General features: G+C 37.2%; 1 long non-coding RNA gene across 3 annotated transcripts in view; it reads right to left on the reverse strand.

The window, feature by feature from the left end:
* The window catches only part of LOC137640315 (uncharacterized), a 57,896-nt gene that overhangs the window by 21,801 nt on the left and 16,229 nt on the right, over positions 1-19,866 (reverse strand). For all 3 annotated transcript variants that reach the window (XR_011044333.1, XR_011044334.1, XR_011044332.1), the window contains 3 exons: positions 14,338-14,541; positions 10,272-10,480; positions 3,500-3,703 (listed from right to left, as the gene is read on the reverse strand). This is a non-coding gene — a long non-coding RNA (uncharacterized lncRNA). The remainder of the gene's footprint in view (positions 1-3,499; positions 3,704-10,271; positions 10,481-14,337; positions 14,542-19,866) is intronic.

The following is a 19,866-nucleotide window of genomic DNA, read 5'->3' on the forward strand; positions in this document are numbered from 1 at the left end:
ATACTTCAGTTCAAGCGACTGACGTGACTGACTTCAGCAATGTTCCAGCTTTTGCTGCATTTTCACCTCCTTTACTATAGGATGATGGTTTGTATTATCATGTAGGAACAATTATGAATTTGGGCAATATAGCCTGGAGCTGAAGCCCTATGAGGACAATCAAAGTGAACCCAGCTACTCTGAAAGGAGAAGTCGGTAATGAAGAGTAATAAGAAATTTTTCGGTTAGGGATAGAATATTTTCATCCATACTGTACTGTAGTCATGAAATTTAGGAACATCATGCTATTACAATGAAGCCCAGATTGATGCTAAAATCCCATTGGGAAAACCGAAAGACTGTTGAAAATTATGGAGACATAACCACTTGTAATAAATAACCTCATGAGCAAAGACAGCAATTAGATAACTAGACTGACACACAAAAATCACTACTGCTAATATCACTGGAGGAATCCCTATACAAATACTGTCAGCATAAAGGACCTCCTTTCTTTTCCTTTGGAGTGTGACAAAGAATCTCCTGATTGCACGATATGGCAAAACAAAACTGATGGATATGGTTCAACAAGTAAATATTAGAAATAAAACATCTTTCCACTAAAAACCTATCAATCATAAATAGCCTTTATTCTATTGTGCAACTTTACTTTCTTCAAGACTCTCCACAACACTCTGTCTTTATCCATATTCCAGAAGTTGTCATATCGGGTAAAAGTCAGTTCAAAGACAGACCTCCTCAGTTTCATCCCCTCCGGAGGTGTCCTGGCCTAAAACTCAGTTTTATTGATCTTATAGCACTGCACATTAAATAACATTAAAAACTTAACATTCATCAAATACTTAATATGACTATATCTATCAAAGACATATCTGGTCAAACAACCTTATATAAACCATTATGCCGAGAATAAAATGTAAAGAACAATTTCACATGGGAGAAACTCCCAGCCCCCTCCCTTTACTACCTGCAATACCGATGGGTTCTTGAACAATGCAACAGACAAGACAATTTGCCAGACAGCAAAGAGCTTTTATCTCTGCAGGGCAAACTTATCCCGACAAGCCTGACCATACAAGTCACATGCTTTTTTCCCCACAGGGCAAACTCATCTAATTGATGCCCTTTGCATCAATAGGCATTGGAGGAGGAGGAGGAGGAGGAGATGATGATGGTTTGGCCATGTAGATATGATGGAAAATGGTCATCTGCTGAAAAAAAGTGATGAATGCCAAGAGTTGACAGGGAGATGGAGAAGAAAGCCCTAGGTGACAGGAGGATAGATGTGAGAGAGGGAAAAGAGCAAGCTTGGAATAGAAATGAATAGCGAGCGATTACAACACAGTAACATTAGGTCCTACTGCTACGTGACTGCTGAGATAGAGGCAGTAGGAGAATCAATATATGAAGCTTCATTTGTGGTGGAAGACAGGGGAAGGTGGGCTGTGACACTCTTAACAGTACTAACCAAACTTGGCTAAGTCCCTCGTTAGACAAGGAGAACGATGGGGAAAAAATCCCCGTTGCTTCTTTCCGTTCTTTTTGGATGTTGGCTATCTCCCAAAAATTGGGGGAAGTACCATGGTAGATAGATGTACAATATTGATTCTAATCTAAAGAAGAAAACTGGGCCCTAACACTAACTAAACTCTATCAAATATTTATGATGAAATACAACCTCATGTCAAGTTTTCTGGATTTGCATTGGATTTGATTTGAATTTACGAGTGTAAAAAGAAGGGCCATATGCCCCCACAATCGGGGCCCAAAAAGCCACTCGGAAGCCAGGTGCTTCTGAGGGGTAAACCCTAGAGTTGCACTATGAAATAAAAGTTATGAAAAGATGTTATACACTAAAATGGAAGAGAGTAAGAGGGAAGACATACATTTTAAACATGACAATCTTTACCCTGAAATAGTGAAAAATGGATATGAAGTATACAACAACTGAAAAAGTATCTCTACATAGGACTTGGAAATGGATATTTCTCACGCAATATTGCTAATGCATGTAGTTGCATATACCACTATATACAGAAGAGAAATTGTAAGACATGATAGAAGTACTCACACACATACACACACCTCTTGAGCTATGTTACTTCCAAATAAAGTGGTAGAGAGACAGCCAGACAACACAGGCGTAATGATGATAAAGCAAACTAATGCAGATTCATTCACCAAGATAAAAGAAAAAGACACTAAAAGCATCTGAGCATGACACAGCTTGAAAGGGTGTACGTGGAACAAAGTGTATTTCACGTAGCTTACAGCTGTTTTTCAAACATGACTTAAGCCATGGTAATATCCTGAATAGATAAAGACAAATAAGAGACAACTAGTGGTCTACAGGTGCATGTAACACCAATATCCTAAGAGGAAGATCTACAGCAAATCAAGATAGGATTGGCACTCAAGGAGTCCCTGTTCGACTTGAACGACAGTGGAGTTGTTCACACTGATAAATAAAAAGTAACACATTCAATTAAAAAAAAGTGAGTAGGGAATGCATCTACACCTTAGGGGAGATAAATGGCATTCAATAGCATATGTTTTTCTTTGCTTGAGCGACTAAACCATGACTTGCAACTCACAAGTAAGAAGTGTTCGAGGCCAGCGTTCAAGTAAGGGCTCGGCATCACAAACCAAAAAAGACCCGAATAACGAGGTCATCAGGAATTACGCCATTTCTTGTATCATTCAAAGAATAAACAGACCACATTTATTTCAACTTAATTAACAAAGGGAAAGGAAACTTTAAAAACTCAATTGACATATTGATGGCAGTAGATTGGAGCTGCCTGGAAGTGGTGACCTCAGTAAGCCCAAGCTCCAATAGCATTACAACATAATGGCCCTCATTATATGAAATACAGTAAGGGACTAAAGCACTTATAACACATAACAGTGTGCTGAATTGCTTGAAAGTTACTGGGCTTTAAAAAAGTATGATCAAAACAAGAGCATGGCTATCTCATGAGGTTGACTGGTCAAAGCTCTTTGGTTTGAAGACCTGGCTCAAGGCTGATTGGTAGCTTTTTCCAGTAGAGACAGACAAGGTTCCCTCAGTCAAGGTAAACAAGGAAGTCCAGACCCTGAAGAATTGTTCCAACCAGAGACACTTTCTCCGACACAAAGAACACAGGCCATTTTGTCAAGCACAAATTTATGTAATAGGTTTTATTTAGCTTATAATCATTCCAGGAACAAAGAAACCAAAGAAAGCAAAGAGGAGCTTGCTTAACATTTGCACAGAATAACTTCATAACAGTAATGCTACTACTGTACAGTAACATTAAAGGCACACCAATAATACATGTAGTGAAAATTCCTACCTCTTTTCTTTAGGTGTGTCCCCACTGACGTACCAATTGCAGGATCAGGCAAACAAACCGAATGATATTATTCAACAAGCAAGGTTTCCATAAAGTTAGTTTTTCACTACAAACCCTTTTACCATAAGTAACACATTTGTGTAGGAAATTTCCATCACACTCACCTGTAGTATCTGGAATTGAAGGATTCATAAAGCAAATGTTACGAGTCTTGCATAAACGCAAGGGTAAGTCTTCCTTCCATTGTGCAACTTTGCAGTTTTAACAGATGCTTAAATTCCTCTCTATCCTTATGCCATGGGATTGGCATATTGGGTCAAAATCATTCCAGATATACATCACCAATCACATTCCCTCCAAAAGGTGTCCTGTAAACAAAAAGGTTTTGTTAGTTTCTTGCACTACATAAGAATTATAAACAATTTACACTCCAAGGCATTTGTCAAGACCAAACCTGATCAAATGACCCCAAATAAACTATTATGCCAGGAATGAAAAGCATATGGTAACTTCAAATACTACAAGATAACATTTTTATGGTTAATACACGAGAATCACCTCGCTCCATGTACGATGATAAATAAACCCTTTACATGAAAATGTAAATTTAAACATTCAATAGTAAATGTGAGCACATGAGGAAAAGGAATCAAATGAAATTTATAATATTCTTAGAGAAATTTTGTCTTCTTAGCTAAACAAACAAAAGTCCTTTATGTAATAAGTGATACAGTACTTCAGTTCAAGTGACCGATGCAACCGACTTCAGCAATGTTCCAGCTTTTGCTGCATTTTCACCTCCTTTACTATAGGATGATGGTTTGTATTATCATGTAGGAACAATTATGAATTTGGGCAATATAGCCTGGAGCTGAAGCCCTATGAGGACAATCAAAGTGAACCCAGCTACTCTGAAAGGAGAAGTCGGTAATGAAGAGTAATAAGAAATTTTTCGGTTAGGGATAGAATATTTTCATCCATACTGTACTGTATTCATGAAATTTAGGAACATCATGCTATTACAATGAAGCCCAGATTGATGCTAAAATCCCATTGGGAAAACCGAAAGACAAATTACGGAGACATAACCACTTGTAATAAATAACCTCATGAGCAAAGACATCAATTAGATAACTAGACTGAGACACAAAAATCACTACTACTAATATCACTGGAGGAAACCCCATACAAATACTGCGAGCATAAAGGACCTTCTTTCTTTTCCTTTGGAGTGTGACAAAGAATCTCCTGATTGCACGATATGGCAAAACAAACTGATGGATATGGTTCAACAAGTAAATATTAAAAATAAAACATCTTTCCACTAAAAACCTATGAATCATAAATAGCCTTCATTCTAATATGCAACTTTACTTTCTTCAAGACTCTCCACACCACTCTGTCTTTATCCATATTTCACAAGCTGTCATTTCGGGTCAAAGTCAGTTCAAAGACAGACCTCCACAGTTTCATCCCCTCCGGAGGTGTCCTGGTTTAAAACTCAGTTTTAGTGATTTTATAGCACTGCACACTAAATAACATTAAAAACAACATCCATCAAATACCGTATTTCCCGTGTGATAAGACGCACCCTTTAATTATTTATTAGCTATATGCTTATTATCCCAATTCTATTACATATTCTTATAAAAAACAACTAAATCAGTCGTAGTTTCCACCACAACTGCACTTACTCGCTCGAAGTTTCAAGTGTTGTTTACATGACAGCAGCATTGCCCAGGTTCTCTATAAAATTTTGGTAAAGATGTAAAATTCTAGTGATATTTCCAAAATTCCTCATATAACCTATAAATATTCACACAAAATGTAGTTATTGATTATAGAAATCTATAAATTCTTTTAGGTGGAATACTTTCGCTACTGGTTATGTGATTCTGGGTCTAGTTACTTTTCTGCTAACTTAGTAATACTAAACTCAACTAACAGAAAGTTTTTTTCCAAGGACATATTCAGCAACTGTCTGTTTGTATCATTTCGGAACTCGGGCAACAAAGTCATTATCAATATATTGCTTATTACAATATATCAACAAAATATGAGAAAATAGATATATACTCAATAAACAACTATGTCATAGTATGTCGTCTGCTACGAGACCACTAGTTGGCATGTTTACTTGTGGAAGGGGGGTTAGAGAGTTATCAGCCGATTACCCAAAAAAAAAAAAAAAATAATTTGCTAATGTACTTCATTTAATGAAGTGCAGTATAAAAATGAATGAATTTATATTATATGAATGATAATTGTAGGTTTATATTCCATCTCTCGTGAGTTTGAGTGCTTTTAAGTGTTTAAAGTGTGTCAAACTCCCCTCTACAACTTTTTCTTAAGTGTTAAGACGCAGGGTAATTTTAAGGGTAATTTTTCATGAAAAAAGGCGCGTCTTATGACACGGGAAATACGGTACTTAATATGACTATATCTATCAAAGACATATCTGGTCAAACAACCTTATATAAACCTTCCTTTACTACCTGCAATACCGATGGGTTCTTGAACAATGCAACAGACAAGGCAATTTTCCAGACAGCAAAGAGCTTTTATCTCCGCAGGGCAAACTTATCCCGACAAACTTGACCAAACAAGTCACATGCTTTTTTCCCCACAGGGCAAACTCATCTAACTGATGCCCTTTGCGTCAATAGGCGTTGGAGGAGGAGGAGGAGATTTGGATGATGATAATGATGGTTTGGCCATGTATATATGATGGAAAATGGTCATCTGCTGAAAAAAAGTGATGAATGCCAAGAGTTGACGGGGAAATGGAAAAGAAAGCCCTAGGCGACAGGAGGATAGATGTGAGAGAGGGAAAAGAGCGTGCTAGGAATAGAAATGAATGGGGAGCGATTGCAACACAGTAACAATAGGCCCTACTGCTATGTGACTGCTGAGATAGAGGCAGTAGGAGAATCAATATATGAAGCTTCATTTGTGGTGGAAAACAGGGGAAGGTGGGCTGTGGCACTCTAACAGTACTAACCAAACTTGGCCAAGTCCCTTGTCAGACAAGGAGAACGATGGGGAAAAAATCCCCTTTGTTTCTTTCCATTCTTTTTGGATGTTGGCTATCTCCAAAAAATTGGGGGAAGTGCCATGGTAGATAGATAGATGTACAGTATTGATTCTAATCTAAAGAAGAAAACTGGGCCCTAACACTAACTAAACTTTATCAAAATATTTATGATGAAATACAACCTCATATCAAGTTTCCTGGATTTGCATTGGATTGGATTTGAATTTACGAGTGTAAAATGGGCCATATGTCCCCACACTAGGGGCCCAAAAGCCACTCGGAAGCCAGGTGCCTTTGAGGGGTAAACCCTAGAGTTGCACTATGAAATAAAAGTTATGAAAAGATGTTATACACTAAAATGGAAGAGAAAAGGGAAGACATTCATTTTAGATATGATAATCTTTACCCTGAAATGGTGAAAAATGGATATGAAGTATACAACTGAAAAAGTATCTCTACATACTACTTGGAAATGGATATTTCTCACACAATATTGCTAATGCATGTAGTTGCATATACCGCTATAAACAGAAGAAAAAAAAATTGTAAGACATGATAGAAGTACTTGTTACACACACACACACACTCACACCTCTGAGCTATGTTACTTCCAAATGAAGTGGTAGAGAGACAGCCAGACAACACAGGCGTAATGGTGATAAAGCAAACTAATGCTAAGTCCTTCACCAAGAGATAAGAAAAACAGACACAAAAAGCATCCGAGCATGACAACTTGAAAGGGTGTACATGGAACAGTGTAGTTCATGTAGCTTACAGCTGTTTTTCAAACATGACTTAAGCCATGTTAATATCCTGAATAGATAAAGACATATAAGAGACAACTGGTTTCCTACAGGTGCCTGTAACACCAATATCCAAAGAGGAAGATCTACAGCAAATCAAGATAGGAATGGCACTCAAGGAGTCCCTGTTTGACTTGAATGACAGTGGAGTTGTTCACACTGATTAATAAAAAGTAACACATTCAATTAAATAATAGTGAGTAGGGAATGCATCTACACCTTAGTGGAGATAAATGGCACTCAATAGCATATGTTTTTCCTTGCTTGAGCGACTAAACCATGTCTTGCAACTCGCAAGTAAGAAGTGTTCGAGGCCAGCGCTCACGTAAGGGTTCGGCATCACAAACATAAAACAAAAGACCCGAATAACGAGGTCATCAGGAATTACGCCATTTCTTGTATCATTCAAAGAATAAACAGACCACATTTATTTCAACTTAATTAGCAAAGGGAAAGGAAACTTTAAAAACTCAATTGAAAATATTGACGGCAGTAGATTGGAGCTGCCTGGAAGTGGTGACCTCAATAAGCCCAAGCTCCAATAGCATCACAACATAATGGCCCTTATTATACGAAATTAAATAAGGGACTAAAGGACTTATAACTCATAATAGTGTGCTGAATTGCTTGAAAGTTACTGGGCTTGAAAAAAGTATGATCAAAACCAGGTTTAACATACTACCATAGAATTAGAATAATAAAATCACTAATACTCCTATGATGTACCTAATTAGCAAAATGTGTAACTATATAACTTTCTAATAAAAGAAAACAAGCAATGTATCTGAACGTATAATAAAAACCGAAATGTAATTCACCAGATTAATATATAATAGCTACTCCCAGCATGATGGACTGAATTGAATTCATGAAATTGGGCTATATAGCCTAGAGATGGGGCCTGTGAGGCCAATCAGCACTGCTGCTACTCCAAAAGTAGTCTGTAACTTAAACAGCCACTAAAAAAACATTCAGGCTGGGATAGAAGATGGATGTGGCAGAGATGAGAATGTTGAGATGTGTGGGGTGACAAGAAGAGATAAGATACAGAATGAAGTAATTAGGGGTACCACAGGAGTTAGAGAACTATCAGATAAGATCCAAAAAAAGTAGACTGAGGTGGTATGGTCATGTCATGAGAAGAGATGAACAGTATATTGGGAGGAGAGTGATGGAAATGGAGGTACAGGGAACGAGAAGGAGAGGGAGACCAAAGCGAAGGTGGATGGACTGTATCAAGGATGACCTTCGATCAAAGGGATTAACCGGTGATGAAATGTGGGGCAGAGGTAGATGGAGAAAGCTGGCCAGAAACATTGACCCCACATAGAAGTGGGAAAAGATGCAGACAAAGAAGAAGAAGATGATAAAAGATTCTAGCCAATACTGTACTTATAAAATTTAGGAGTATTATGCAAAAACTATTAATCCACGATAGATGATAAAATCACACTGGGAAAACTTGGAGAATGCTAAAATTAATGAGATAACTGCTTACACTGCAGACAGAAAGAAGATTACTAAACTGTCACACGAGAATCATTGCTGCTGCTATCACTGGAGGAAACCTCTTATAAATACTTCCAACATATAGGTCCTTATTTCTTTTCCTTTGGAGTGTGGCAAAGAACCTCCTGAATGCAAGATTCTGTGTATGAAATCTTAGTCATACTTAGCAATTGTACCAGGAATTGAATGATTCATACAGAAAATTTCTTGACCCTTGTAAAATGCAGGCATAAACATTCATTCTATTGTGTAACTTTTAATTCTGTGTAGACTCTCAATAACACCCTTATCCGTGTTCCAGTTTTTATCATATTGGGTCAAAATCCGTCCAAAGAAATACCTCGTCAATCTCATCCATTCCAAAAAGTTGTCCAGGCCTAAAACACAAATTTTTCATTCTTCTTGCATTATACATTAAATAAACAACAATTTCTAAATCCATCAAATAGTTCATATACAAATATCTATCCAAGACAGACCTGGTTAAGCCACCCTATATAAACCATTATGCAAGAAATTTAATGAATAGGACATCACAAGAGAAAAAATTCTGAGACCCTTGTCTTTAATACCTGAAATACTGATGGGTTCCTGCACATAGCCACAGACAGGAAAATTTGGCTGACGACAAAGAGCTTTCACCACAAATGGCAAATTTATCTCGTCATACGCCTTGCCAAACATGTCCTATTTACTCGATTATCTTACAAAGCCAGATAGAAATAGTGCTCTTGGACACCTCTTTCTTGTTCCACCTAGTGCAACCTTCAAGACTGTACTAAGGGGACGATTTCTCTCTGAATACCACCTCTGGGATAAATATATATATATAAAAAAAAGATATACCTTCAGCCCTCAGTGACTAACCTGGTAAGTCTGTAAAACTTCCCAATTTTCTTTGCCTATACTAAGGCAAGCTGAAAGACAGTCCAATGTATCATAACCATGTCTGATGACACTCCAAGACAAACCAAGCTTCAGCCAAAAACATTAGTACGAGCTATGCCTCTCTCTGATCTGCAAGCGATGGCCCAGGACTCCTCAAAGCTCATCAAGAGGATGGCTGTCCCATGAGGTTGACTGCTCCAAGTTCTTGTGTTTGAAGACCTGGCTCAAGGCTGATTGGCAGATTTTCCAGTACAGACAAGACAAAATTTTCCCTAAGCCAAGATAAACAAGGAAGTCCACAACCTGAAGAATTGTTCCAACCAGGGATACTTTATCTGACACAAATCAAAGAACACTGCCCACTTTGTCAAGTACAATTTGTGTAATAGGTTTTTTTTAGCTTATATTTAATCATTCCAGGAGCAGAGAAAGCAAAGAGGAGCTTGCTTAACATTTGCATAGAATAACTTCATAACAGTAATGCTACTACTGTACAGTAACATTAAAGGCACACCAATAATACCTGTAGTGAAAAGTCCTACCTCTTTTCTTGAGGTGTGTGTCCACTGACATACCAATTGCAGGATCAGGCAAACAACCCGATTTACATTATTCAACCAGCAAGGTTTTCATAAAGTTAGTTTTTCACTACAAACCCATTTACCATAAGTAACATATTTGTGTAGTCTCCATCACACTCACCTGTAGTATCTGGAATTGAATGATTCATAAAGCGAATTCCACGAGTCTTGCATAAACGCAAGGGTAAACCTTCCTTCCATCGTGCAACTTTGCAATCTTCCCAGATGCTTCACTTAAATTCCTCTCTATTCTTGTGCCATGGGATTGGCATATTGGGTCAAAATCATTCCAGATCTACCTCACCAATCACATCCCCTCCAAAAGGTGTCCTATAAACAAAAAGTTTTTTTAGTTTCTTGCACTACATAAGAATTATAAACAATTTACACTCCAAAGCATTTGTCAAGACCAAACCTGATCAAATGACCCCCAATAAACTATTATGCCAGGAATGAAAAGCATATGGTAACTTCAAATACTACAAGATAACATTTTTATGGTTAATACATGAGAAACACCTCCCTCCATGTAAGAGGATAAATAAACCCTTTACAAGAAAATGTAAATTTAACCATACAATAGTAAATGCAACCACATGAGGAAAGGGAATCAAATGAAATTTAGAATATTTTCAGAGGAAATTTGCCTTCTTAGCTAAACAAACATAAGTTCTTTATGTAATAAGTGATACTTCAGTTCAAGCGACTGACGTGACTGACTTCAGCAATGTTCCAGCTTTTGCTGCATTTTCACCTCCTTTACTATAGGATGATGGTTTGTATTATCATGTAGGAACAATTATGAATTTGGGCAATATAGCCTGGAGCTGAAGCCCTATGAGGACAATCAAAGTGAACCCAGCTACTCTGAAAGGAGAAGTCGGTAATGAAGAGTAATAAGAAATTTTTCGGTTAGGGATAGAATATTTTCATCCATACTGTACTGTAGTCATGAAATTTAGGAACATCATGCTATTACAATGAAGCCCAGATTGATGCTAAAATCCCATTGGGAAAACCGAAAGACTGTTGAAAATTATGGAGACATAACCACTTGTAATAAATAACCTCATGAGCAAAGACAGCAATTAGATAACTAGACTGACACACAAAAATCACTACTGCTAATATCACTGGAGGAATCCCTATACAAATACTGTCAGCATAAAGGACCTCCTTTCTTTTCCTTTGGAGTGTGACAAAGAATCTCCTGATTGCACGATATGGCAAAACAAAACTGATGGATATGGTTCAACAAGTAAATATTAGAAATAAAACATCTTTCCACTAAAAACCTATCAATCATAAATAGCCTTTATTCTATTGTGCAACTTTACTTTCTTCAAGACTCTCCACAACACTCTGTCTTTATCCATATTCCAGAAGTTGTCATATCGGGTAAAAGTCAGTTCAAAGACAGACCTCCTCAGTTTCATCCCCTCCGGAGGTGTCCTGGCCTAAAACTCAGTTTTATTGATCTTATAGCACTGCACATTAAATAACATTAAAAACTTAACATTCATCAAATACTTAATATGACTATATCTATCAAAGACATATCTGGTCAAACAACCTTATATAAACCATTATGCCGAGAATAAAATGTAAAGAACAATTTCACATGGGAGAAACTCCCAGCCCCCTCCCTTTACTACCTGCAATACCGATGGGTTCTTGAACAATGCAACAGACAAGACAATTTGCCAGACAGCAAAGAGCTTTTATCTCTGCAGGGCAAACTTATCCCGACAAGCCTGACCATACAAGTCACATGCTTTTTTCCCCACAGGGCAAACTCATCTAATTGATGCCCTTTGCATCAATAGGCATTGGAGGAGGAGGAGGAGGAGGAGATGATGATGGTTTGGCCATGTAGATATGATGGAAAATGGTCATCTGCTGAAAAAAAGTGATGAATGCCAAGAGTTGACAGGGAGATGGAGAAGAAAGCCCTAGGTGACAGGAGGATAGATGTGAGAGAGGGAAAAGAGCAAGCTTGGAATAGAAATGAATAGCGAGCGATTACAACACAGTAACATTAGGTCCTACTGCTACGTGACTGCTGAGATAGAGGCAGTAGGAGAATCAATATATGAAGCTTCATTTGTGGTGGAAGACAGGGGAAGGTGGGCTGTGACACTCTTAACAGTACTAACCAAACTTGGCTAAGTCCCTCGTTAGACAAGGAGAACGATGGGGAAAAAATCCCCGTTGCTTCTTTCCGTTCTTTTTGGATGTTGGCTATCTCCCAAAAATTGGGGGAAGTACCATGGTAGATAGATGTACAATATTGATTCTAATCTAAAGAAGAAAACTGGGCCCTAACACTAACTAAACTCTATCAAATATTTATGATGAAATACAACCTCATGTCAAGTTTTCTGGATTTGCATTGGATTTGATTTGAATTTACGAGTGTAAAAAGAAGGGCCATATGCCCCCACAATCGGGGCCCAAAAAGCCACTCGGAAGCCAGGTGCTTCTGAGGGGTAAACCCTAGAGTTGCACTATGAAATAAAAGTTATGAAAAGATGTTATACACTAAAATGGAAGAGAGTAAGAGGGAAGACATACATTTTAAACATGACAATCTTTACCCTGAAATAGTGAAAAATGGATATGAAGTATACAACAACTGAAAAAGTATCTCTACATAGGACTTGGAAATGGATATTTCTCACGCAATATTGCTAATGCATGTAGTTGCATATACCACTATATACAGAAGAGAAATTGTAAGACATGATAGAAGTACTCACACACATACACACACCTCTTGAGCTATGTTACTTCCAAATAAAGTGGTAGAGAGACAGCCAGACAACACAGGCGTAATGATGATAAAGCAAACTAATGCAGATTCATTCACCAAGATAAAAGAAAAAGACACTAAAAGCATCTGAGCATGACACAGCTTGAAAGGGTGTACGTGGAACAAAGTGTATTTCACGTAGCTTACAGCTGTTTTTCAAACATGACTTAAGCCATGGTAATATCCTGAATAGATAAAGACAAATAAGAGACAACTAGTGGTCTACAGGTGCATGTAACACCAATATCCTAAGAGGAAGATCTACAGCAAATCAAGATAGGATTGGCACTCAAGGAGTCCCTGTTCGACTTGAACGACAGTGGAGTTGTTCACACTGATAAATAAAAAGTAACACATTCAATTAAAAAAAAGTGAGTAAGGAATGCATCTACACCTTAGGGGAGATAAATGGCATTCAATAGCATATGTTTTTCTTTGCTTGAGCGACTAAACCATGACTTGCAACTCACAAGTAAGAAGTGTTCGAGGCCAGCGTTCAAGTAAGGGCTCGGCATCACAAACCAAAAAAGACCCGAATAACGAGGTCATCAGGAATTACGCCATTTCTTGTATCATTCAAAGAATAAACAGACCACATTTATTTCAACTTAATTAACAAAGGGAAAGGAAACTTTAAAAACTCAATTGACATATTGATGGCAGTAGATTGGAGCTGCCTGGAAGTGGTGACCTCAGTAAGCCCAAGCTCCAATAGCATTACAACATAATGGCCCTCATTATATGAAATACAGTAAGGGACTAAAGCACTTATAACACATAACAGTGTGCTGAATTGCTTGAAAGTTACTGGGCTTTAAAAAAGTATGATCAAAACAAGAGCATGGCTATCTCATGAGGTTGACTGGTCAAAGCTCTTTGGTTTGAAGACCTGGCTCAAGGCTGATTGGTAGCTTTTTCCAGTAGAGACAGACAAGGTTCCCTCAGTCAAGGTAAACAAGGAAGTCCAGACCCTGAAGAATTGTTCCAACCAGAGACACTTTCTCCGACACAAAGAACACAGGCCATTTTGTCAAGCACAAATTTATGTAATAGGTTTTATTTAGCTTATAATCATTCCAGGAACAAAGAAACCAAAGAAAGCAAAGAGGAGCTTGCTTAACATTTGCACAGAATAACTTCATAACAGTAATGCTACTACTGTACAGTAACATTAAAGGCACACCAATAATACATGTAGTGAAAATTCCTACCTCTTTTCTTTAGGTGTGTCCCCACTGACGTACCAATTGCAGGATCAGGCAAACAAACCGAATGATATTATTCAACAAGCAAGGTTTCCATAAAGTTAGTTTTTCACTACAAACCCTTTTACCATAAGTAACACATTTGTGTAGGAAATTTCCATCACACTCACCTGTAGTATCTGGAATTGAAGGATTCATAAAGCAAATGTTACGAGTCTTGCATAAACGCAAGGGTAAGTCTTCCTTCCATTGTGCAACTTTGCAGTTTTAACAGATGCTTAAATTCCTCTCTATCCTTATGCCATGGGATTGGCATATTGGGTCAAAATCATTCCAGATATACATCACCAATCACATTCCCTCCAAAAGGTGTCCTGTAAACAAAAAGGTTTTGTTAGTTTCTTGCACTACATAAGAATTATAAACAATTTACACTCCAAGGCATTTGTCAAGACCAAACCTGATCAAATGACCCCAAATAAACTATTATGCCAGGAATGAAAAGCATATGGTAACTTCAAATACTACAAGATAACATTTTTATGGTTAATACACGAGAATCACCTCGCTCCATGTACGATGATAAATAAACCCTTTACATGAAAATGTAAATTTAAACATTCAATAGTAAATGTGAGCACATGAGGAAAAGGAATCAAATGAAATTTATAATATTCTTAGAGAAATTTTGTCTTCTTAGCTAAACAAACAAAAGTCCTTTATGTAATAAGTGATACAGTACTTCAGTTCAAGTGACCGATGCAACCGACTTCAGCAATGTTCCAGCTTTTGCTGCATTTTCACCTCCTTTACTATAGGATGATGGTTTGTATTATCATGTAGGAACAATTATGAATTTGGGCAATATAGCCTGGAGCTGAAGCCCTATGAGGACAATCAAAGTGAACCCAGCTACTCTGAAAGGAGAAGTCGGTAATGAAGAGTAATAAGAAATTTTTCGGTTAGGGATAGAATATTTTCATCCATACTGTACTGTATTCATGAAATTTAGGAACATCATGCTATTACAATGAAGCCCAGATTGATGCTAAAATCCCATTGGGAAAACCGAAAGACAAATTACGGAGACATAACCACTTGTAATAAATAACCTCATGAGCAAAGACATCAATTAGATAACTAGACTGAGACACAAAAATCACTACTACTAATATCACTGGAGGAAACCCCATACAAATACTGCGAGCATAAAGGACCTTCTTTCTTTTCCTTTGGAGTGTGACAAAGAATCTCCTGATTGCACGATATGGCAAAACAAACTGATGGATATGGTTCAACAAGTAAATATTAAAAATAAAACATCTTTCCACTAAAAACCTATGAATCATAAATAGCCTTCATTCTAATATGCAACTTTACTTTCTTCAAGACTCTCCACACCACTCTGTCTTTATCCATATTTCACAAGCTGTCATTTCGGGTCAAAGTCAGTTCAAAGACAGACCTCCACAGTTTCATCCCCTCCGGAGGTGTCCTGGTTTAAAACTCAGTTTTAGTGATTTTATAGCACTGCACACTAAATAACATTAAAAACAACATCCATCAAATACCGTATTTCCCGTGTGATAAGACGCACCCTTTAATTATTTATTAGCTATATGCTTATTATCCCAATTCTATTACATATTCTTATAAAAAACAACTAAATCAGTCGTAGTTTCCACCACAACTGCACTTACTCGCTCGAAGTTTCAAGTGTTGTTTACATGACAGCAGCATTGCCCAGGTTCTCTATAAAATTTTGGTAAAGATGTAAAATTCTAGTGATATTTCCAAAATTCCTCATATAACCTATAAATATTCACACAAAATGTAGTTATTGATTATAGAAATCTATAAATTCTTTTAGGTGGAATACTTTCGCTACTGGTTATGTGATTCTGGGTCTAGTTACTTTTCTGCTAACTTAGTAATACTAAACTCAACTAACAGAAAGTTTTTTTCCAAGGACATATTCAGCAACTGTCTGTTTGTATCATTTCGGAACTCGGGCAACAAAGTCATTATCAATATATTGCTTATTACAATATATCAACAAAATATGAGAAAATAGATATATACTCAATAAACAACTATGTCATAGTATGTCGTCTGCTACGAGACCACTAGTTGGCATGTTTACTTGTGGAAGGGGGGTTAGAGAGTTATCAGCCGATTACCCAAAAAAAAAAAAAAATAATTTGCTAATGTACTTCATTTAATGAAGTGCAGTATAAAAATGAATGAATTTATATTATATGAATGATAATTGTAGGTTTATATTCCATCTCTCGTGAGTTTGAGTGCTTTTAAGTGTTTAAAGTGTGTCAAACTCCCCTCTACAACTTTTTCTTAAGTGTTAAGACGCAGGGTAATTTTAAGGGTAATTTTTCATGAAAAAAGGCGCGTCTTATGACACGGGAAATACGGTACTTAATATGACTATATCTATCAAAGACATATCTGGTCAAACAACCTTATATAAACCTTCCTTTACTACCTGCAATACCGATGGGTTCTTGAACAATGCAACAGACAAGGCAATTTTCCAGACAGCAAAGAGCTTTTATCTCCGCAGGGCAAACTTATCCCGACAAACTTGACCAAACAAGTCACATGCTTTTTTCCCCACAGGGCAAACTCATCTAACTGATGCCCTTTGCGTCAATAGGCGTTGGAGGAGGAGGAGGAGATTTGGATGATGATAATGATGGTTTGGCCATGTATATATGATGGAAAATGGTCATCTGCTGAAAAAAAGTGATGAATGCCAAGAGTTGACGGGGAAATGGAAAAGAAAGCCCTAGGCGACAGGAGGATAGATGTGAGAGAGGGAAAAGAGCGTGCTAGGAATAGAAATGAATGGGGAGCGATTGCAACACAGTAACAATAGGCCCTACTGCTATGTGACTGCTGAGATAGAGGCAGTAGGAGAATCAATATATGAAGCTTCATTTGTGGTGGAAAACAGGGGAAGGTGGGCTGTGGCACTCTAACAGTACTAACCAAACTTGGCCAAGTCCCTTGTCAGACAAGGAGAACGATGGGGAAAAAATCCCCTTTGTTTCTTTCCATTCTTTTTGGATGTTGGCTATCTCCAAAAAATTGGGGGAAGTGCCATGGTAGATAGATAGATGTACAGTATTGATTCTAATCTAAAGAAGAAAACTGGGCCCTAACACTAACTAAACTTTATCAAATATTTATGATGAAATACAACCTCACGTCAAGTTTTCTGGATTTGCATTGGATTGGATTTGGTTGTACGAGTGTAAAAAGAAGGGCCATATATCCCAACACTCGGCGCCCTAAAAGGCACTCGGCAGCCAGGTGCCTTTGAGGGGTAAACCCTACAGTTGCACTATAAAATAAAAGTTATGAAAAGATGTTATACACTAAAATGAAACCGTAAAAGGGAAGACATACATTTTAAATATGACAATCTTTACCCTGAAATGTTGAAAAATGGATATGAAGTATACAACAAATGAAAAACTATCTCTACATAGTACTTGGAAATGGATATTTCTCACACAATATTGCTAATGCATGTAGCTGCATATACCACTATAAACAGAAGAGGAGAAATTGTAAGACATGATAGAAGTACTTGTTACACACACACACACACACAAACACAAACACAAACACCTCTGAGCTATGTTACTTCCAAATGAAGTGGTAGAGAGAGAGCCAGACAACACAGGCGTAATGGTGATAAAGCAAACTAATGCAAAGTCATTCACCAAGAAATAAGAAAAACAGACACTAAAAGCATCCGAGCATGACACAACTTGAAAGGGTGTACGTGGAACAAAGTGTAGTTCATCTAGCTTACAGCTGTTTTTCAAACATGAGTTAAGCCATGTTAATATCCTGAATAAAGAAAAAATACGAGACAACTGGATGTCTACTGGTGCATGTAACACCAATATCCAAAGAGGAAGATCTACAGCAAATCTAAGATAGGAATGGCACTCAAGGAGTCCCTGTTTGACTTGAATGACAGTGGAGTTGTTCACACTGATAAATAAAAAGTAACACATTTAATTAAAAAATAGCGAGTAGGGAATACATCTACACCTTAGGGAAGATAAATGGCACTCGATAGCATGTTTTTCCTTGCTTGAGCGACTAAACCATGACTTGCAACTCGCAAGTAAGAAGTATTCGAGGCCAGCGCTCAAGTAAGGGCTCGGCATCACAAACCAAAAAACAAAAGACCCGAATAACGTGGTTATCAGGAATTACGCCATTTCTTCTATCATTCAAAGAATAAACAGACCACATTTATTTCAACTTAATTAACAAAGGGAAAGGAAACTTTAAAAACTCAACTGACATATTGACGGCAATAGATTGGAGCTGCCTGGAAGTGGTGACCTCAATAAGCCCGAACTCCAATAGCATCACAACATAATGGCCCTTATTATATGAAATACAATAAGTGACTGAAGCACTTATAACACCTAATAATGTGCTGAATTGCTTGAAAGTTACCGAGCCTAAAAAAGTATGATCAAAACAAGGTTTAACATACTACCATAAAATTAGAATAAAATCACTAATACTCTTATGATGTACCTAATTAGAAAAATGTGTAACTGTAAAACATTCTAATAAAAGAAAACAAGCAGTGTATCTGAACGTATAATATAAGATGAAATATAATTCACCAGATTAACATATAATAGCTATTCCCAGCATGATGGACCGGATTGAATTCATGAAAATTGGGCGATATAGCCTAGAGATGGGGCCTGTGAGGCCAATCAGAACTGCTGCTACTCCAAAAGTAGTCTGTAACTTAAACAGCCACTAAAAAACATTCAGGCTGGGATAGAAGATTCTAGCCTATACTGTACTCAAAGTTTAGGAGTATTATGCAAAAACTATCAATCCACGATAGATGCTAAAATCCCATTGGGAAAACTTGGAGAATGCTAACATTAATGAGACAACTGTTTACAATTATTAAGCTCAGAAGCAAAGACAGTAAGGAAGATTACTAGACTGTCACACGAGAATCATTACTGCTGCCATCACTGGAGGAAACTTCTTACAAACACTTCCAACATATAGATCCTTTTTCTTTTCCTTTGGAAGTGTGGCTAAGAACCTCCTGAATGCAAGATTCTGTGTATGAAATCTTAAGTCATACTCAGCAATTGTACCAGGAATTGAATGATTCATACAGATAATTTCTTGACCCTTGTAAAATGCAGACATAAATATTCATTCAATTTTGTAACTATACATTCTGTGTAGACTCTCAATACCACTTTTACCGTGTTCCAGTTTTCATCATATTGGGTCAAAATCCGTCCAAAGAAATACCTCTTCAATCTCATCCATTCCAAAAAGTTGTCCAGACCTAAAACACAAATTTTTAGTTCTTATTGCATTACACATTGAATAAACAACTATCTTTAAATCCATCAAATAATTCATATACAAATATCTATCCAAGACAAGACCTGGTTAAACCACCCTATATAAACCATCATGCAAGAAATGAAATGGGTAGGACAACGTCACAAGAGAAAAATTCTGAGACCCTTGCCTTTACTACCTGAAATACTGATGGGTTCCTGCACAAGGCCAAAGACAGGAAAATTTGGCTGACGACAAACAGCTTTCATCACAAATGGCAAATTTATCTAATCATACGCCTTGCTAAACATGTCATATTTACTCAA

Source organism: Palaemon carinicauda, chromosome 4 (genome assembly GCF_036898095.1).
Source record: "Palaemon carinicauda isolate YSFRI2023 chromosome 4, ASM3689809v2, whole genome shotgun sequence".
NCBI lineage: Eukaryota > Metazoa > Arthropoda > Malacostraca > Decapoda > Palaemonidae > Palaemon > Palaemon carinicauda.